This window comes from Ursus americanus, chromosome 3 (assembly GCF_024610735.1).
Source record: "Ursus americanus isolate L20-20 chromosome 3, mUrsAme1.1.p, whole genome shotgun sequence".
NCBI classification, from domain to species: Eukaryota; Metazoa; Chordata; class Mammalia; order Carnivora; family Ursidae; genus Ursus; species Ursus americanus.
The window spans coordinates 62,258,380-62,281,603 of NC_142129.1; the positions used below are offsets into that span (position 1 = coordinate 62,258,380).

At 34.7% G+C, this 23,224-nt stretch overlaps 1 long non-coding RNA gene across 18 annotated transcripts in view; it reads left to right on the plus strand.

Moving 5' to 3' along the window:
* Positions 1-23,224, plus strand: part of LOC123789238 (uncharacterized) — a 685,069-nt gene that overhangs the window by 315,881 nt on the left and 345,964 nt on the right. For all 18 annotated transcript variants that reach the window (XR_015723984.1, XR_015723985.1, XR_015723983.1 and 15 more), the window contains one exon: positions 22,303-22,439. This is a non-coding gene — a long non-coding RNA (uncharacterized LOC123789238). The remainder of the gene's footprint in view (positions 1-22,302; positions 22,440-23,224) is intronic.

Sequence of the window (23,224 nt, forward strand, 5' to 3'; positions counted from 1 at the left end):
TCCATACTTCACCATACCTCCTCATCCTCCCACTTTAAGAACAGCTCCCACCCACTGCCTCTGCAGACAGCCTCTCCTCTGCTGTCCTACCTGCGGCTCCCATGCAGTGTATTCAATAAACTTCTATCTCCTTTGTTCAGCCTCAGGTGATTTCTTTCACCTCCTATGCCATTGGCTTCCACCTAATCGTCGTTCCACATTTGGGGGCCCTCATCCGATTGAGATGCCCATTAGATACCACACCTTCTTCTGTCTGCCATCAGTAGGTGTTTAATAATACTTCCTAAATTGATCAGAGTATAAATTATGCTTCATGTTTGCATTTTACATTGAGTCCCCTTGGGAGTAGTCTGTTCTCACCTGTGTCCACTTTGAGGGCAGACTCAGATTTGAAGTAATACAGCTCTGCTTTCCAATCATACATACCTCATGCCACAAAGCAAAGGCCTCAGAAGATGAACCCTTTTCAAAACAGTTATTCAAATAGGCTGGCACGAGGGCGTAAAATTCGTTGCCCACCCCACTTAAGTATTAATCTAACAAAATAAGTCTTCTGAGAGAAAGGCTAGAGGAACTCAACCACAAAGAAAGATTTTTTTTTTCAATTTTTATAGATTCTTATTATTTTAGCATAGAATAGCAGTCCACCATTTAAATGATTTCTATAGTGAATCACTTTGTGTAATTAATAATTCTTTTCTAAGGCAAATAGTCGTCAGTTCATTCTTATTAAAATTTGGATTTTCATATATTAGATTTAACAGAATAATTTTATTAAAGATATTTTATGGCTTCAATGAAGCTTAAAAAAATGACCCCCTAGAGGTGTATCATTGAAGCATTTACCTCTCACTAATATATTAGTTTAATAACTAATTATGAGTGCTTACCACGCTTCAAGTTCTCCCCAAAATAAATAATGTTTGAAAGAATGAGTGAATGCAAGAAATAATGGTTGAAAAGGAAGTAGAGTAGAGAAGGGGTCAGTTTTCCTTAAGTCCTATTGAGTTGGCTTTCATTCTTTCATAAAGTTTAAAGGGCTCTGTCTTTCCAGTAAAGCATTTTTGCATTTCTGAGGAAAATATAAAACCAAATTAGGGGTTTATTAGCATCACAATTTGGTACATTTTCAAGATATTACTAGGCATAGTTATTTTAAATGAGACCCAACTGGCTTGTGGGTACAGACCTTCCTCCCTTCTTTCTGTTTCTTTGAAGTACTCTTGAGCCCAATTTAAGGAGGGGTGCTCTGGAGCTCGCCTTGCTTTTCATTAAGTTACTCAGTAAATCCTTGACCTATTTGTTTCTGAACTTTACCTCCTATGAAACTTAATCATTTGGCTAAATTCATAGTGCAGACAATCAGAAAACGTGAGCTTGAGGTTACAAAATAACAGTAAAAGTAATGAAAGAATTCGCAACCACCCAATTTGCATATGGAAATTTTCATCAGCAGCTCAAGAAATGGCTATGCTGTAATCAGTCAGGCAGCAGCTGCTTAAAATCAATGGTGAAAGCAGCATGCTTTTTTCCCTCCTTTCTGTATGACTTCCCCCAAAACAGATTTAAATCCATTTTTCTCAGAGTTCTATATTTCTATGTATGTTTCTTTGCTAACTTTTGTTGTTGTTGTTGTCATAATCATTGGATGTAATGTGCTATGACATAATGGATGACTTGGCAACTGAATACCACATGGAATATTGTAAATTCATACTAGATTGAGTAAATCAAATGGTATTCATAGAAAAATTGATAACACTTGTAATGGTGGAGCAAAAATCATTTTAAAATACAAATTATATTTTAACATTTATGCTTGAAAGGAACAAAGGCGTCCTGATCATTTGCTAAAACAATGGTTTTTGGCCTTTTTTGAATCACCTCTCGAGATTTAGTATTTTGATGCCTTAGGAAAAAAGAACAGATTTAAATAAGATGCTTTGTAATGTACAAGTAAGAAAAAATATTTTCAAGTTGGAAAAATAAGTACAGCTTAATCCACTGGAGATTAGAAAATGGAATTGTGAGTGTCCTTCTCCATCATGAATATAGTGTTTTGGACATTGTATTCTCAACTTTTTCTTCCTAACAGCTTTCCTTAGGCATCCCAGTGGTAGAAACATTTTTATGGTCCTCATGGTATTTTCTTTGCTTGTGGATGAGGAGAATATTTATAAGGGGACCAAGATTTGGGACAACTATATTTGATTAAGAATTTCAGGCTGTCTGTAAGCTGTGGGTGGCATGGCCATGCTTCCTTCACATCTTGCTCTTCAGTACCTCTGATGATAACTGGCACATAAATGGCACCCAATAAATGTAGTTTTTTTGGAACAAAGAGATATTTCTGACTATATTTGTATATTTGTTCTTGGGCTCATAAGGAAAAAGAAATATATATTTTTTAGTTATCTTTTTTGTGCATATGGTGAGGACACTTAAGCACTACTCTCCTAACAAATTTCTAGTGTACAGTACAATATTATTAACTATAATCACTATACTATACATTAGACTCCCTGCCCTTATTCATTGTATAACTTAAAGTTTGTACTCTTTGACCAGTATCTCCCCCATTTTCCCAACCTCCAGAAATCTGGCAAATACCATTCTATTCTCTGATTCTGTGAATTGATTTTTTTTTTTTTTAAGATTTCACAAATAAGCGAAATCATACTGTATTTGTTTTTCTGTATCTGGTTTATTTCACTTAGTATAATGTCCCTCCCACAAGTTCATCCAGGTTGTTGCAAACGGCAAAATTTCCCTCCTTTTTAAAAAAAATGAATAATATTCCATTTCAAGAAGGGGAACTGACTGGTCTCGAGCCAGGGCCTTAAACTGGGTCAAGACAACACAATTAAACAAAAGAAAAAAATATACATATTACATTTGGTATACTTATTTGCTAAACAATTATTTGTAATAAGTGATTTAAAATACTTTAAAGTCAAAACTCAACATGTTTATTGATCTTTAGCTATAGAAAGCAATAAATTAAGATGGCAATAACAACAAGGTCTAAGTTTTAATCCTGGTTCTTCTACAGATAGAGTGATCCTCATCTCTACTAGCTAAGGGAATTGAATTGTGGAGAGGATAGACTTGGATACTACAGAACCTAGGGTTTAGAACAGGATGCTAATGGGAACACAGAGGCAAGAAATTTAGCTAGATTTTGGGGGTGCTGTTTATGGATGGCTTCCTGAGAGAAATGATGATACAAAGCTAAGGCTTTGACAGAGTAGCAGTGATGGGCATACAAAATTCCTGGCCTATCAAAGTACTCAGTAAATAAAATTTGAATGGACTTCGTAAATTTTATTTTCTTCTTGTTTTTTCTCTCTCTTTAGTTGTGTATGGCAAGAAATGCAGTTCTTATTTTCTGGATTCTAATAAACTAACTGTTACAGTTTTTAAAAATTATAACAAATTTTTTTATTCACTCCCAGTGAGACTTGGAGTATATGGCCCTCCCTGTGAATCTGTGTGGGCTTGCGACTTCTTAGAACAATGTAATATAGTAGAAGTGACAGTTTGTGACTTCTGAGATTTGGTCAGAAAAGGCCATGCATCCTCTGTTTGTTTTGGGGGGGAATAATTGCTTTCTGGAAACTCTTTAGCTGCCATGGTCCATGAAATCTAAACCATGTTGAGAATCCATAAAGATGTACTCTAATCAACAGTTATAGGTGAATCCAGCCTTTATGACGTCCAAGCTCAAGTCCCAGCCTACATGAATGAAGAAGCCTGTAGGTGATTCTAGGTTGCATTCACTTAACCCCCATGCATTTGAATCTTCTGAGGTACCAGAGCTGAAAAAAGCTATCTCTATGGTACTCTGACCAAATACCTAAACCCAGGAATTTGTTAGCACAATAAATTGTAATTGTTTTATGTAACTAATTTTTAGTTAAATTGTTATGTGTCAATTAATGGAGCACCATTAAATATCTATATATAAAATTATTTTACTTTTTGTTTACATTTAGGAAATTTCAAATCCTAGGTTAACTTCTTGGCTATGTATGCAAAAAAACTAATGTTCTCTTTTCCTCATCAGTCATGTAAGAATGTGTTCTAGCAAAAAAGAGTAATATGTGCAACTAAGTGTGTGATATATCCAGGCAACTGAACGTAATTCATTATAGCTGGATCTTAGAACTTGAAAAGATGAATCTCTAGAAACAAAGCTAGGAATGTAAGCACCAGATCATGAGAGATCTTATAAGTCAATTTAAGAAGTTGAAGTTTATGCTAAAGGCAATGAGAAACTGCTTATTTAAAGCACTTACATCTCCTGATCATATTTATATTTCAGAAAGTTCTGTGTGGATGCTGGATATCAGGAATCAAATCTGAGGATAAATTGGACACTTACTAGACTGTTTTAGTAACTGAGGTAAAAGATGGTAGAGATCTCATAATAGTGACAGTATAGATGGAAGAAACTTGACAAATCCAGTAGATATTTATCAGGTAGAATCAACAGAATTTTGTGATTTGTTTAATGTAAGCAGGTGGGACATATAGAAAAGTAAAGAATGGCATGACTAGGTGACAGTAAGCCAGCTGGAGAAAAACAGAGACGGTCCATTTTGGAGGTAGGCAGCAGACAACAAGTGATTTTGTTGTGAGGAGTTGGGTTAATGGATTCCCTTTGCTTTTCCAATTAATGGCCTTTAGAGGGCTCTCCCATATTGCCTTTGGGTTTGGTGTGACTTGCTTTGGAATAGTGGCCAACCTGACTAAAACAAAGCCTTCAAATGTCTGTACAGTTCTACCTCCTTGCTTGGATTCCCACTCCATCTTCACAATATATCTGCTCTAGCCTGCTGGAGGAATGTGAGAGACAAGTAGAGTCAACTTGATTTATTTCATCTGAGACCATCCCAGACCAGCCAGATCCCAGATGACTGAACAGCTAGTCACTGACACATGAGGAAGTCCACCTGTGATAAGCTCAGCCTGGTCCAGATCTATATAATTGCCCTTAAATTCTTAAATGTTTGTTTTAAGCCACTAAATCTTGGCGTGGCTTTTTACAACACAATACGTAAGTGATAGTTATTTTGAAGGTTCTGTTTTTGCAATGTACAGAATTGGATTGTGAGACTGGAGCTCAGAAGAAAGTTTTGGCTTTCAGACAGAACTGCTTGTCAGTATTCAATAGTTCAGCCTTATCTGTGAGTGTCCTGTCTGATTGGTTGGGCTTCTCTTCTGGTTGGTCGATGTGCATGCCTTTACATGTAAATATAGATTTTAGAATCATTTGTGTATATGTAGTTAAGAGTCCATGGGAGAGGATAAGACTGTTTACCAGAGTTTAATGGAAGATGGCTGATGGCAGAATCATTAAGAAAATAATATTTAAGGAATGGAGAGGGGGGAAGAAAAAAGGGAGCTCCAAAATATCTGGGGAAGAAACATGTAGTAAGATAAAAGGAAACCATGGCAAGATCATGTCCATTGAAACGAAGAAGAAAGAATGTTCAAAAAAGAAGATGTGGATAAAACACTACTGAAAAGTTAAATAAGATTGTGGCTGGTGAACTTACACTGAATTTAGCAACATTGAGGTCATTAATGATCTTGAAGAGGCAATTTCATGTAGTGGTAAAATGATGGAACTGGATTCATTTTGATTCCTGAAGTTTTCTTCCCTCCCTCCTTCCCTCCTTCCTTCACTCCTTCCTTCCCTTCCCTTTCCCTTTTCCTTTTTCTTTTTCTTTTTTCCTTCCTTCCTTCCTTCCTTCCTTCCTTCCTTCCTTCCTTCCTTCCTTTTTCTTTCTCTCTTTGTCTCTCTTTCTCTTCTCTTTCTTTCTTTCTTTCCTTCCTTTTCCTTCCTTCCTTCCTCCCTCCCTCCCTCCATCCCTCCCTCTGTCTCTCTTTCTTTCATTTCTTTCTTTCTTTCTTTCTTTCTTTCTTTCTTTCTTTCTTTCTTTCTTTCTTTCTTTCCTTCTCTTTCCTTCTTTCCTTCCTTCCTTCCTTCCTTCTTCAAAATACTTATCTCTATGAGCAGGCTAAATAAATTAGAAATTTGTCTCCTGTGATCAGTCAGATGCTCTAAATGCGAATTAATTAGAAAAGTGAACTGATAAATTAGACAAAAAAAATTTTTTTTACATGCATGACAACATCTAGTGATGGAATGCATAGTAAGCCTTGCCAAGTCCACCACATTAAAAAAGCCTCACATTTAGAACTCATCCACATTCTCTCAACTCTAACCTGATTACAAGGGAATTTTGTTGTTGTGAAGAATAATGAATACACCATGGTTTATTAGCACTATGACAAATTTGAGTTAAGTAGCTTTCCAGTTGTTATAGAGGGCAATAGCTACATTGCATATTCACCAATTACTCCCTCCAGTCTTCCTATCTTCTTTTAATTGTTGCTGACTGAGAGAGGATAGTGAGATAGGGTTTTCTGTCAAAGGAGGCAAGCAACCATTAGACTGTACAGTCACACAGTCATAAGAATAGTGATTCTAAAGGCTTATTCTATGTTCCACAGATTATAAAATAGTCTTTTTATGTAGTAGGATATGATCTATGTCCAATCAGCAAAAATGTTTCTTTAAAATGACTGAAAATAACTTAAAAACATAAATAAAATAGTATCACTTTTTGGAGCACAATGGCAATTTTAAGAAATTTTAGAGACAGAAAGAGAGCACAAGTGGGAGGGGCAGATGGAGAGGGAGAGAAAATCCCAAGCAGACTACACACTGAGTGTGGAGCCCAACGTGGGGCTTGATCTCACCATCAAGAGATCACCATTTGAGCTGAAACCGAGTTGGAGCTCAACACTTAAAACTATAAGACATCTTTTATCAATGAAATTCCTTCAGGAAAAATTGATTTGGCACTATCTAGTGGGTTACTTATTTTATGCTTTCTGTGATAAACAATTTTTATTATGTTTGATTTATTAACATTATAATAGTTATTAGTAGAATGGGTTACATTCTTTTATAATTAGAAAAATCTCTATTTTTAAAAATCCATTTTAATTTTCTTATTTTAAGCTTTTTTATTGGATTTTGTAATCATTTATCCATTATATCTTATTAACCTTAAATATATTTTAAGATTTATTTTTGCTAAAAGTAAAAAAAATAATTATTTTATTTTATTAAAGTATAGTTGACACACAATGCTACATTAGTTTCAGGTGTACAACATAGTGATTCAACAATTCTATACTTATTTTATTTAAGTATAGTTGACACACATTGTTACATTAGTTTCAGGTGTACAACATAGTGATTCAACAGTTCTATACATTATTCTGTGCTCACCGCAAGCGTAGCTACCATCTGTCACCACGCAAGACTATTACAATACCATTGATTTTATTTCTATGCTGCACCTTTCATTCCTGTGACTTATTCATTCCATAACTGGAAGCCTGTACCTCCAAGACTATTTTCTAATATTAACAGATTTAAATGTGGTTTACCTTTTTTATTTCATCATCTGGCTTTGCATGTTGTTTATTTGCTTGTTTTGACTGCTAGTTTCTTCAGCTGCTAACATTTTTAGCTCATTGCTTTTTTTTAATTCTCTCTGTCTCTGTCTCTCTCTTTGTCTCCTTTTCCTTAGCTCCACCACCACATAAAGTTTTATGTGTGGAGTTTCCATTTTCACTAATTTACAAATACTCAGATACGATTCTTTTTTATTTAATTATGATGGAAATATGTCATGATTTTTGGTTAAGCTTTAAAATTACTTGTATATGCATAAATAGTGACTTTTTATACATAATGCTTTTGGGATATCTATAATCATCTTTAGTTTTTTTTCTCCTATAAAAATCTAAAAACAATATTTTTCAAAACTGTTGCTGAAAAAGAAGAGCTTTGGAGTCTGTAGGTCTAATTTAAATCTTAACTCAGTTCCTTGTTAACACATTAACCTTGGGGAAATTTTATTTCTGATAATCCATTTTTCCTGTGTGGAATGGTAATGGTCAAATCTCTATTGCTGGGGTTTGTGGTGTGTGTGTTTGTGCATGTGTGTATGTGTTGCGGGGAGAGAGAGAAAGAGAGAGAGCAAGAGAAACAGAGAAACACTGGATCTAAAATGCTATGTTTTTAAAACCTAAGAAGTGGGTACTAACTATGCAGAATTAGTGATGATTACTATCTACCAGGCACTGCTCCGAATATTTTGTATGCATTAATTCATTTAATACTATACCTACCTGTAAAGTAGATAAAATTATTAATCTTCATTTTGTTGGTAAAGAGTATGAAGAATAGACTAGTTTAGTGAAATTTTCCTTAGCCTTTTGAATACTCCAAATTGAGTCATGCTTTTTGTGTCAGTTTTCCCTATAAATTATTTGGTTTGTATTGGTTATCTATGCACATTCAAAACATTCAGAGAGAACACAGAGGAAAGTAAATCTATCTTGCTTAGATTCACCCAGTTTTGCTCCTCTAAGGTGTCCATATTAAACAATGTATTCTTTCTTTCTTGTCTGTGTGTCCCTATCTTTCTTTAAAAAATCATACCTTTTTAACATTAGGAAATCACTAGTGTGATTTGCTGAATAAATATATTATAGTTGATAATCCTAAAAGATGCTGAAAGGATATTTGCTAACATTCAATATATATTCTTTACCTAAACGTGTTATTAGCAAGAGAAGAGTTGAAGAGAATTTTCCTTAACTTTCTAAAGGGCAATTAATAGAAAACGATTAACTACCTTTTAAAAACTTGTTTTTAAATAGGCTTCAACACTCAACACTTGTGCTAACTGGTTTTAGACCAAAGGAAGGACCTCATATTATCTATTTATTGTCAGTTTTACCTCTTGCTCTGGGAGAAGAGATATCTAGTTAAATCCTGATTGTCATGTAAATTATCTATCATTTAAAAGAAGCTTTATTTATTTTTTTTTTTAAAGATTTTATTTATTTATACGACAGAGATAGAGACAGCCAGCGAGAGAGGGAACACAAGCAGGGGGAGTGGGAGAGGAAGAAGCAGGCTCACAGCGGAAGAGCCTGATGTGGGGCTCGATCCCATAACGCCGGGATCATGCCCTGAGCCGAAGGCAGACGCTTAACCGCTGTGCCACCCAGGCGCCCCTAAAAGAAGCTTTATTAAGGTACAATTGTCAATTAACTACACTTAGTTTAAGTGTACAATTTGATTTTGACGTATGCATATATCTGTGAACCCATTATCACAATTAAGATAATGAAATTATGTATCACTGCAAGAACTTTTCTTTTGTTCCTTTATTATCCCCTCCCTTCACAACTCTCAAAATCTCACCCTTACCCTAGGCGATCACCCCTCTGCATTTTGTTACTATAGATTAGTATGCAATTTATAGGATTTCATATACATCAAATCACAAAATGTATCTATTTTTATCTATGTTCTTTGACTCAGCATTGTTACTTCAATACTTATCCATATTATAGCAAATATCAATACTTCATTCTTTAAACAAACATTTAAATATTCATTATATGGTTATACCACAGTGTGTTTATCCATTCATTTATTAATAAGTGTTTACATTGTTTCCAGTTTGTGGTTCTTACAAATAAAGTTTATGATCATTTGCATTAAACTATTTGTATAGACATACATTTTGTTTCTCTTGTGTAAATACCCGGGATTTGAATGACTGGATTATATGGTAGGTCTATGCGCAATTTCTTACGAAGCTGTCAAATTGCTTTCCAAAGGGATTACACAAATTACTATTCCCAAAAGCAGAGTATGGGAGCTCCCAATACTCTGCATTCTTACCAAGACTTGGTATGGTCATTTGTCTAGTTGTACTGAAGTCTAACTTACCATTTTTTCTATGACATATCATATTTTTTATATTTTTTTCTAAATGCAGTCTTTCTAGAAATTGACAAAGTTTTGCTACTGCGTTTTCTTCTAGAAATTTTAGTTTTAGGTTTTATACATAACTCTAACATCTATTTTTACTTAATCTTTATGATCTGATAGTTCATTTTTTCTGTGTGAAAAAGTCTCAACTCTTCTCTTGTAAGGTATGAATCAAATTTCTTTTTTTAAAATAATGTATTCATTTCTTTTTCCAGTGCCATTTGTTAAAAAGATTTTCTTTTCTCCACTGGCGTGCCTTGGCATTTTTGTTGAAAATAAGTTCACTGATATGAGGATTTATTTCTGGAATCTTTATGCTATTTCTGGAATCTTTATGGTCTAATTGTCTATCTTTATATTAATGCTGTACTGTTTTGATTCCTTTGGCTTTGTAAAAAGTCTTGAAATAATTAGTCCTCCAACTCTGTTCTTCTTTTTTCAAAGTGTGTTCTAGGTTATTTGTATTCCATATGAGTTATAGATCCAACATGTCAATTTCAATAAAATAGGCTCCTAAGATTTTTATTGAGATTCCATTGACTCTATAGATCATTAGAGAAGAACTGACACTTTAATCAACATTAAATATTCTGACTCATGAATATGGCAAATTCTTCACTTATTTGGGTCTTCTTTAATTTTTCTTTGAACTGTTTTGTAGTTTTCAGTGTAAAGATCTCACACATCTTTTGCCAAATTAGTTACTAAATTTTCATACATTTCAATATTATAATTCTTTTATTTTAATTTTCAGTTTTTCTTACAAGTCTGTAAAAATACAATTTGTGCTTTACATTGATTTTGGGTCCTGGTACTTTTTAAACTCACATATTAGTTTCACTAGTTATTTTGTAGAATCCATCTGATTTTCTACATACAATCATATCATCTGGGAATAAAGAGAGTTGACATCTTCCTTTTCAATTTGAATACCTTTCTTTCTCTTTCTTGCCTTATTGACCTGTCTAGAGCCTGTCCTGCAATGTTGAATAGAAGTAATAAGAGCAGACACTGTTGTGTTAGTTTTGAGTTTAATAGGAAATTATTCAGTCTTATACAAATTATACAAAATAATATTAGCCCTTTTTTTCCATATATGCCCTTAACCGGATTGAGGAAGTGTTCCTAGTTTGCTAGCCTTTTTTTTTTTTTTAATTGAGTAACGGATGTTGAATTTTGTGAAATGACTTTTTCTGTTTCTACTGATATGATCATGTGGTTTTTCTTTTATGTATTTTTTTTATTTTAATATGGTGAGTTACATTGTTTTTGTTGTTTATTTGTTTGTTTTTAATAAGGCCCTACTTTAAATTTGGGATAAATTCCAGTTTGTCATAATGTGTTACCCTTTTCAAAATATACTTTTTTTAAGAGAAGTTTTATGTTTTCAGAAAAATTGGGTAGAAAGTACAGAAAGTTCTCATGTACACTATGTCTCCTGACACATTGTTTCCCCTATTATTAACATCTTACATTAGTGTGGTACATTGTTGAAACTGATGAAAAATATTAATTATTATCAATTAAAGTCTATAGTTTACATTAGGGCTCACTGTTTGCACTGTACAGGTGTATCAGCTTTGAAAAACTAAAGATGTCCCGTGTACACCAATTCGCGATCATAGGACATAGTTTCACCGCATTTAAAAATTCCTGTGCACCACCATTCATCTCTCCTTTCCTCCTTCTTCCAGTGTCCAGATGAACACTGAGTGTTTTACTCTCTATAATTTTACATTTTCCAGAGTGTCATATAGCATTAAATCATGTACCATGTAGCCTTTTCTCACTGGCTTCTTTCACATACCACTATGCATTTAAAGTCCTTCCATATCTTTTTGTGGTTTGGTAGCTCAGTTCTTTCTTTGTTTTCTTTTTTTTCCCCAGAACAATATCCCATTGTATGGATGTATCAAAGTTAGTTTATCCGTTTACCTATTGAAGGATATCTTGGTTGCTTCCAATTGGGGGCCATTATTAATAATGTAGCTATGACAATGTGTGTACAGGTTTTATTTTTTTTTTAAGATTATTTATTTATTTATTTATTTGAGAGAGAGAGCACAAGCAGGGTGAAGAGCAGAGAGAGAGGGAGAAGCAGACTCCCCGCTGAGCTGGAAGGCCAAAGCAGGGTTCATGATCCCAGGTCCTGGGATCCCATGGTCCCTTTGACCTGAGCCAAAGGCAGATCCTCAACTGACTGAGCCACCCAGGCACCCCAAATCAAGAGTCAGATGCTTAACCGACTGAACTACCCAGGCCCCTCTGTATGCAGGTCTTAGTTTTCAGTTAATTTGGGTGAATAACTGGGTGTGCACTTGTTGAATTGTGTGTTAAGACTATGTTTAGCTTTGTAAGAAACTACTAAACTATCTTCCAAAATGGCTGTACCATTGTGCATTTGCATGACCAATGAAAAAGAGTGCCTACTGACATACATCTTTTCCCACATTTAGTGTTGCTAGTGTTTTGGAATTTAATCATCCTAGTAAGTGTGGAGTGGTTTCTTGTTGTTTTAACTCATAATTCCCTGATGATATATGATGTTGAACATCATTTCATAGGCTTCTTTGCATCTATATATCTTCTTTGGTGAGTTATCTATTCAGATTTTTTGCCCATTTTTTAAATTGGGTTATTTTCTTGTTAAGTTTTAAGAAGACTTTATATATTCTGGATATCAAATATTATGTTTTAGATAGCAAATATTTTCTGTCAGACTGTGGCCTTTTTATTCTCTTAATGGTATCTTCGCATAGCAAAAGTTTTTATTTTAATGAAGTGTGATGCCACAAGATGGCATAATTGAAGGTCTCCTGCTTGTATTCCCCCACAGCAACAAAAATTTGGCAGCCATCCACAGACAAAAGTGCCTTTGCAGGAGCTTTGGGATCCAGACAGGAGCTTGTAAAACCCCAATGAATCCCAATACTAAAGAGGGCTTTTTTTTTTTTTTTTTTTTTTGAGAGGTCTCTGCACGGGTGACAGGCTCACTGACTGTGGTCCCACCACGACCTGCGCAGTTCTATCTCCTTATGGACTCAACTTAATCTATTTAGCCTTTGTTCTGCCTCTAGCACCATCTACACTGGGATCTAGGAAGAATTATACTCGTCTGTGCCTCAGGTAACAGGCCCACAGACCTCTGTCTCATCTGTGGACTCTGTAGTGGCCTGTGACTCAACTCCAGCCCTGCTCAGCGATGGTTTGGGGGCAGTTCTGACTATCCAGAGAACTTGGAAGAAGATATGCTTCTCTATGCCCCCAGAGACACTTAGGTCTATGATCTTCTGAATTAGTTTTGATCACAATTTTTATCTGATCCATGGCATATTTGCTAGAGAATGTTTTTTATCTGCCACTATTTTTTTTTTTGCCTATTTTTTTTGCCTATTTTTTCTCCCCTTCCCCATTTTTTCTTTACAGTACTTTTATATAAAGTTCATACTAATTCTTGTTTTCTTAACACTTACTGTGAAATGGGGTGAGTTCTTACTGGACAAGCTCTTTGAAGGAGGCTACTCTGAAGTTGTGGACACAGATGGTTTCCATGCTAGCACCAATACTTCCTGGTTTATGTTAAGGTTCTTTATAAGATACATTTCTCTGTCTAAACTTTTACTTCCCTCAACCAACAGAAATTGTCAGCTGTAGTGTTAATTTTAGTGCAGAATATTTGTCTTTCTCTCTTCTTTCCTATGTGACTGCTTCCTGGAGGCCATACAGAAGTATGTAGCTTCTTGTGAATCTTTGTATCTTTAGTTTTGCTTACTTTTGGGGACAAACTTGATCGAGAAGAAGTCCTGCCAATATCCCATGTACTTTCTTGTTATCATTCAAAATAAGTATCTGGCTTTTGCCCCTGAGTATGACACCTCTATTTAGAGAACACTGTTCTACCAGTTTCTTTCTCAACAGCTGTCTGCATGCAACATTACTCTTACTTAATTTAGCAGCTCTTTCCTTTTTATCATTGTTTAGAACTATATGTGTGTTCTAGTTCTGCAGATGATAAGAGTTTTCATTTTGTTTTATCTCCTTTGATATTTAGGGAGATCTTTGGTGAAGAGGACAATATTATCTTTATTGGCACCATATTTCCTCTCTTTCTCTTTCTCATTTATTTCAGACGAGTGTTTCTTAGTCAAGGTTCTGCTAAAAGCTGATTGCATTGCTGGAGAGTCATTAATTAATTGATTTCTTCCTCTACAGAAAAAAAAAAAATTCTGGGAAGGATAAACTGTAGGAAGTGGAGAGACCTCATCACCCCACATGTATAAGAAGTAATTAAAACTTTATAATGAAAACTTACACCTATGACAGCTCAATATAATGATTGCAGTTCAAACGTTGCCCCAACCTCCAGGGAATTATCCTTTTTATAAAAAATTAACTACTGAGTTAAGTGAGGAAAAAGTGGAATTTTGGAGTTAGAGTTTTGGCTTTAAGCAATTTAGAGAACATTAAAAAAAAAAACTATTATTTATTGAGCATTTACCATGTGCAAGGTACTACTCTATGTCCTTGATAAGAATGGGCTCATTTTCATTTTAACCTATGAGGTAGATACTATAATCATTCTCAAATTACAGAAGACCAAACTAAGATTTTGTGAGGTTATGTAACTATCCTAAAGGAGCATGTTTCATAAATGGTAAAACAAAAAATACAATCAACCACTGCCAAAAACAGTCTTGAGGCAAAAGCAAGTGACATTTCACATGCATTTACTCTTTCATCCATCTATTTATCCTACAAATATATGAATGTGTCCTCAGTACTAGGTAATGTTTAAGTTTTAGGGGCATGGCAATAAAACAAAATTAAAATAGTCTCTGTCCTTAGTGAATTCACAGTTGAGTTGAGAAGATAGACACCCATCAAACAGTAGCACACAACATAAAAAATAACATCTGTGATGACATTTGTAAAAGAAAAGTACATGGTCTGCAGAAGTATCTAATATGGAATTCCAGGTATTCTGATGGTATTGGCTAATGTAGAAAATTCAGCTTTGGAATGGAGTGTGAAGGATAAAAATGGATAAGTTGGTGATACTTACTGGTGGGGATGTGGACAGGAGTGGGTTAAATAGGCAATCGGTATTGAGGAGTGCACTTGTGATGAGCACCTGGTGTTGTATGTTAAATGATGAATCACTAAATTCTATACCCGAAACTAATATTACGCTGTATGTACACTAACTGAAATTTAAATAAAAACTTAGAAAAAATGGATTAAGTCAGTAAAGGGGTTGAGGATAAAGTTCCAATATAAGAAACAGCAGAATAGGTACAAAAGCCCTAGAATAGGAGCACATCATATTTGAGGAACTAAAAGAAGGTCAGTTTGCCAGGAACTCAGAACAAGGAAAAGGAAATGGTGGTTAATGAGGTGGTTACTGGGATCAAACTATGATGCTTTGTATCCCATATTAAGCATCTTGGGTTTTGTCATAAAAGCATGGGGAGCTAGTGAAAGTTTTAAGCAGTAGGGTGAAATATATGATTAACCTGTCTGCAATGTGATCTTTTCAAAGGTAGGCACTGTTTGAAGAATGTGTCAGTATCTAAGGAGAAAGAGGATGGTTCCTTGGACTGAAAGGAGAAAATGTAGATGGAGAGAATTAAATAGAATAGAGACATGTTAAGTATGTTAAATTGAAAGAACCTGATGATTGATGGACTGTGGTAAGATAAAGGAATGAGTTATTGATGATAACTGCCAAGTTTTTGGTGGAAGAAACTTAAAGAAAGATAGTGTCATTCACGAAGCTAGAGAACAGTAGAAGGAAGATCGTATTTTCTTGCATAAAATCACTGGTACATTTTTGGAAATTGTGAGTATAAGATACCTTGGACATTCAAAGCATAATGTCAAGTTGGGTTTGATATGCAAGTCATAAACTCAAAGGTTAGGTTTTAGCTAGATATTCATGTTGGTGATCATTGACACCATAGTTTCAGAAGAAATAATTTAAAAAGAGAAGAATGCCAAGCATAATTTTAAAGGCATTCTAACGTTTAAAGGCTAGGTAGAAGAGAAGAAGCCTATAAGCAAAAAAGGGAAATGGCAAGAGTTAGAAGAATCAGAAATGTGTGTTAGCACAAAAGCGTAGAAAGTTCAATACTCCTTGACGTTATTTAGGCATTAAAATTCCTGCTCTCCCTCATGGAAAGCTCTTCTCTCATTTACCTACATGCTTACTCCATCACGAACTTCATCGCATTTTCATTGAAAACTTTCCTTATCACTATTTAAATTTTAATTTCTCACCCAAACTCACCCAGGGCAACTCTTTATTTCTCTGCTTTATTTATTTCCATCTGATATGCTACTTATTTAGGCTTTTTTTTCATTGTCTGTCTCCTCCCTACCCCTCAATGAGTTATGGTGTTTGTAACCTTTGTTCACTGTAGTACCTCCTATACCTAGGTTAATGTCTGGCACATAGTATACCCTCTAGAAATTAATAAGTACTGATGAGTGATTAAATGAACAGTGATAAATATCACTGAGAGGGCAAGTACATAAATCAAGAATTGGCATGTGTTGACTAGGCTTGACGTGGTTGTAGCAGTGGCCAAACTGGAGTGAGTTGGAGAGTGAGTGATAGGCAAGCAAACAAAGAAAGTGAATAGCTGTCTAAAAAGGCAACACTTTTTACAAATATGGTTACAGAGAAGGAGAAAAATGAATATGATAATAATTGGGTAAGATGGGAACACTGGATAGAAGGAAACTCTTCATCTCCCCCCCCCCTTTTTTTAAATGGACAAAAGATTGGACATGTTTAAAATGCCATTAGGTAGATGCAGTTGAGAGAGAGCAGTTGAACACACAGAAGACAGTAATAAACAGAAACGACATTTGAAGACAGAAGAGAAGGGGTCATTAATAGACTCAGATTCTGGGAAAGACCCATGGAGGGAGTGGTCTTTGAAGAAGGGGAAGGACTCAAGGATGTGGGAGGATTTGGGAGATTATCTACAATGTTAAGTGGTAGAAGTGAGGTAAGATCTCTGTGAGGTGGCACTCTAAAGGTGTCTGGTGTTAGTGACATGTTTTAAGTGAAACATTTGAAAAGAAGATTGAAAATAGTAGCTTGAGAGTGTGGTAGAGAGGATTGAATACAGAATTATGTTAGATTGGCTCTGGACAGTGTGGAATAGGCACAAACAACTTGTACTAAATACAAGTAGAAAGACATATTTTGGTTTTAGAAAAGACTTTTTAATCGATAAATTAAGGCAGCTCATAATTGAAAATCTATAAAAATGAAACAATTGATAATTTGGAACTCTAATAAAAACAGTATTTTCTAAACTTATTTAAAATAAGTCCCTCATGTCAAATTGCAAGGATAAGATATGAATCTTATTTCTAAAAGTTTATTCTTTCTTCCAAGAGCATTTCCAGATTGCCGAGTTTGAAGGTACATAAACTTATGATATTACATTTGAAAAATTAAATTTCTCTCTCTATGGACATGTACCCATCTACACATACTCATAAAGGCAAATGATGCATTGTTGATGTTTGATTTTAGTTTGTGTTACATTTTAACAAAACAAAACAAAATAACATGGTTTGACATGTTTTCCTAATTGTTTTGAGTATGTAATTTAAATAAACTGCTCCATCTCTAGCATTCCAAATAATATAACTTTCTCCGGAATTTGATCTGTCATTCTTCCAATTAGAAAAAGCCCTGCAGCCACGCTATAGAATGGCTTTATAATATATCTCAAGCTTTAACAAGGAACTATTTGATGTATTTCAATTATGATGTACAAAGTAGCATCTTCTTAATTAAAGAAGAAATTTCATTTTGAGGCTCTTTAAAGTGCTATTAAAGTTTATGGTTGAAAGCCTCCTGTTAAGATGAATCTGCCCTCTGTATTTAGTGAATGGGATAAGGAGCGTTTGGGTTGCAGGAGAAAAATAGCCAAGAAAGGATGCTAAATACTACTGAGATTGGAGAATAAAATTTGGTTATAAAAGGATGGCTTCTAAGAGACTAGACTGCATATCAGTAAATATTTAAACATAGTTCTATTGGCAGTAATTTTTTAGATCATAATAATCTGGAAAGGACAAAAATTTCTTTGAAATTGAGGATAAGGAATTAAATGATGAAAATTAAGGGTGATGAATGCTGTCTGACATGGTGATCCTGGGGACGTGCACAGGAGAAATCCCATTTTATATGTATCCTATAAAAAAATAAAGAAAATAAAAATGAATTGGTATATGGTCCCCTTGAGAGATACACACAAATCAAAATCCCTGAATAAAAGTTAAGCCATAAAATACATATGTGGCTCTAGCTTAGATGGAACAAATATAATTTTTCCTCTTTCCTCCAAACTAATTTTGCATATTCCAAATAAAGCTTTGGACGAGTGCTCTGGCGGTGTGTATTTTTAGGCTTCAAGAACTTCTAATGTAGACAAGATGGTGCAGCTGACAGTGCTCATGGCTGATGACAACACAGATTTTAAAGGTTGTTGGCTTGCTAGTGAGAGTGAACAGGAAATGGAAGACTTGTGCTATACAGGAAAATACTATATATGAAGCATTAAGAAAGAATGTTCTTTACTAAATATAAACATTTACCTACATGTTTAGATACACACACACACACACACACATAGCATTCACCCATCCAGCATTGCAAGTGCATTAATATGTACCAACTGATCCTACTGTCTAATGATTTACTAATAAAAAGGAAAGTTAGAGAAGTCCATTTATTAAATGCTTCGGCACACTGCTGATATATCCTAACCATATCTTAATACCTAATAAAATCTGAGGAGTAACTGCTAATCATTAAAATTGACATCAGTCTTTTTTTTTTTTCAAATATCTCACTGATGTAACCCCTGGATCTTTTATGGTGAATGTAGGAATATTATAGAATGCATATACTCTTCCAGAAATTATATGAACTGTATGTTACCGTGATTGTAGTTTACTTTTCTCTTTCATTAGATGTACTATTTTTCTTAGTATCTAATTGCATAAATTCTCTCAAAATGGAAGAAATATAAAATTCTACCAGAAATGCCTTCCTGCCTTATGCTTTAAGATGATTAATGGATAAGTCAGTAACGTAAAATACAGCATCTCTGTTATGCATGTACTCAGATACCAGTGTGAATATAAGGTTTTCTTGGAAAGCAAATTGATCACTAAACTGTGAAATTTTGTGCAATACTGTGTTTTGTTTTATAGTATCATGTTTTATAGTATATATTCTCCAAATGATACCACAATCACTATATAGGATATGAGAAAATCTTTCTTTTTCGGGATAGGCTAATACCTCACCATTGTGGTGGGAACCTTTGGAAATTAAAAATGGAGAATTATTGCATAAAGAAATGCATTATTGGGGTTATCCAAAGTGATAAGTCTGAGGCTATTGCAATGTGAATTTCTTTATCATTTCTCAATGTTCAATTCTGCTTTAGAAAGAAAATGGGATGGATGAAACTCATCAAATTTGTTAGGTTATAAATACATGATATGGTATGTTAAAAATGGGGTGGAGGAAAGTAGATAAACTTAAATCTCATATATATATATATATATATATATATATATATATATATATATATATATACTATATATATATATATAGTAAAAGCCGGATGCGGGGCTGGATCCCAGGATCTTGGGATCACTCCCTGAGCCGAAGGCAGACGCTTAACAACTGAGCCACCCCGTCTATGAATTTTTTCATTCAACTACAGCCCTGGTTCTTCTAATTAAAAACATATAGTTATATATAATGTTTGTAATTAATATAAATGCATGTTACACAGGTAGCATATAATACATGTAATTAAAATATTATGCCATTAGTGGGAATGGTTCATATGGTCCAGAGCTGGGGTATAATGAATATTGAGTAGCCAGGATTCAGATAGTGTGGTTTTTCTTCCACTTGTACCTTATCCTAAGTGTGTTAACTTACTCAAGCTTTACTATTGCCTCTTAAATTGATTTAATAGCCTGTGATCTGAGTGCTTTCATTCAGTCTGTGAGCCTTTCCATTCCGTGACAATAATGTTCCATAGTGAATCGTGTGGTAGTTACACTGGGAAGCCACCACTGAGTCAAGTTACTTTCCTACGTAACAACTACCTCTGTAAATGAAGCAGAGTCCATATCTTTACAGACCTTATGGTAATCTTTGTATGCAGTTTGAGTTTTTAATTCACCCACCCTCAAAACTCTCCTAGTCATCAAAAACAAAACAAAACAAACAAACAAACAAACAAAAAAAAACATATCTGGTTTTCATATGGCTATGGTTTCTTTCTAGGACTCAATATAAATATAATTTTATCAAAAGAACATTTGGGTGTCCTGAAATTTAACAAGGTACTTTTTCTGGAAAAAAATAAGACTCCTATGCATATCCATGGTATCCTGTTTTATAGTATTCATTTATAGTATAGATGACCTCTCTCCTTTGTTAGAGTGCAATATTTTTAAGAATGTATCTATCCTTGACTAGGAAGGAGGTGTATAAATATCAGAAAATATGGAAAACAGTCAATTCTTGCTGAGAGACTGCTAGTCTGATTAGGTCAATGACCTTTTATGTCACACAAAAGGGCAGGAAGGGCCTAGTGGGTCTCTAATTTTCAGGTGTACTTTTTATCTAGGATTTCTTGATGATACAATAGTAAAAAAATTTTCTTTCAGGACACTGATAAGGCCCTATTGCATATAAATTGCGAATTGGGCAAATTATTTAATATATTAATGATTTCTCCTTAAAGACTTACTATACATAGTAAATGAGATGTTTTATGTGGAAAATCTTTAAAAACTGTAGAATAATATACAGTTGTTATTATATTGTATTCTACACCAGGCTGACTTTCCAATACTGAAAAGGATGTTACTTTATTGGGGCCTATGGCAAGGACGCAATTGGTTTCCTCCCTGTGCAAGCTTTTGCATTATGGTTGATTAAAACTGCTCTCTCTCTCTCTCTCTCTTTCTCTCACTCTCTCCCAAATAACTAAATAAAATCTTAAAAAAAGAAAAGAAAAAACATTATGCCAAACATTTTGCAAAATGCAAAAGTAGGTATAGACCAGTGAATTCCCTCATCACACTGTTGTCAAATGTGGAATGTGTTTAGAATGTTAAAAGGGATAGTTAACAATGGAGTATCTCTACTTTCCATCACAATACATCAAGAGCATCTACCACTCTTCACACTTAGAAAGAAAGAGAGAAAGAGAGAAAGAGAGAAAGAAAGAAAGAAAGAAAGAAAGAAAGAAAGAAAGAAAGAAAGAAAGAAAGAAAGAAAAAGCTAGAATGCAGATTCCATGTAACAGTCTTAAATTTGGTATACTTCATTCTCATTTCATGCCTGTAACGTTGGAATCCACACCTATTTTCTCTTCTTTCACTACATTCTTCCTCTTCTGCCTCCTCTCTTCTTTACCTTCCCATTTCTTTGACATGGTCTTGGCTTTAGTCACTTTAAACTCTATTGTGATTACTATGGTTAGGAAAAATTACTTGCCCCCTAAGGATTATGTAACAGGCTATCTGGAAAAAAGATACAAAAATACATTCTACACTGTTATTACCTTTACTATGTTCATGGCAAATCTCTGCTTGAGCAGTTTTGAAAACAATTACATTTTGACCTTTTGAGTTTGATTTTCTTTTCCAAAAACTCAACCTAATAATGTAGTATAAAATATTCTCGTATCTAATAACTGAGTAAGTAAAATTTAAGGACTTTTTGAAGAATGATTAATCTTTCTCTTTTTAGAAACATTTTTTCATGGATTTCAGGTTCTCAGTAATGTCTGTTAAATAGTAAAAGGATTAAATGAACAACCAGGTGCACTGCTCAAGTTTCTGCCCACTGGGAGGATTTCCCTTCACCACTGTTTTTTAGGGATGTCCCAGAGAAGGATTGGAGTGCTGGGGTTGTTCACTTCCAGGTGGTACCTATTTGCCTAAAACCAGTAAACCAAACCCAAGTTTTCTTTTCTTCTATCAGCTGATTGTCAGGAACTCCCCATGAGGCCGTATGTGTAGGCTATGTCATTAGAAGGTAATGTAGCAGAAGTGGGGACCACAGACATTCGGACCATTTCATCATGTAACTTATTTGTGCCTTCAGGGCCTGTGCAAGCCTGCTCTCATATATATAACTTCCATGAATTGCTGCTGTGCCTGCCCAAATTTATAGCTTAGTGGATCAGATACCACCAGTTCATGAGGGGCGGTTCAGGTCACATGGTAACTTGATGGCCTATGGTTAAGCGTTCAGTCTCAACTACGGTCTAAGAACAAGCCAAAAGCCATTTACAGTTATCCACAGAAGATGGGAGGGCCTTGCTTCAAAATCCTGAGTCTGCAATGTGATTCCCCTGTAGGAGCCTGCTAAAGCCTCCAAACAGCATCTGTATTTGCCAGTGACACTTCGGGCACCATTGGATCTGTTGGAACCAGCCAAGAATCACCTCACATCCTTCAAATCTTGATGGCAGCATGATTTCTGCAATCTCTCCAGGTATGCAATATTGCTTCTTGAATTATTCAAAATTTTTGTTTTGTTTTGATTCATTATTTCCTAAGTAGGAAGTGGTGAACCTATTCATTATAATATCTCATGTTCTATAACAATACTGTGTGTCTTCAAAACCCATAGAACTTTACAGTGAAGAAAGTGAACTTTAATGTATGCAGATTTGGGAGATTGGGGGTTACCAGAATGGAGTGCAGAACGTGACAAAGCAATCTAACTATATTGCAAATGTACAAAACATTATCATTTAGGAGTGTGTGTTTGGGGAAGTACTGCACTAAGTAACTTTGAAAAAGACTGGAGTATATAAGACTAAAGGCAAAAGAAACTTAGATAAGCAAGGTACACTAGCTGATGAAGTCATTTCCCATGGGGGTATAGGTTAGTAATTCTGATGCTCCTGAACATGAATACTAGAATTGAACAACTGAGTCAATGAAAGTTGTGAGCCGGGTTTTTCACTATAGGCATGAGAAGTTACAGATAATCAAGAGTAGGAGGCTAGAATGATCCACCTGGTCATGGATTAGAGCTAGAAACATAGGCATAAACTCAAGTTTAGTTTAATACAGATACAGATGGTTACGGTTGGAAATATTTGTAAATAGGTTTATACACATGGGTAAGTATAAGCCCATATATTTTCTTTCTTTAGCTGAAAGGGCCTAAAAGCACTATAGTACCAATAAGCACAGCTAGAGCCAAATTCTTGGTTTCTGGTACTGTTCTTCAATAAAAGAACCAGGATTCTTAGAGAAATAGCTGAATCT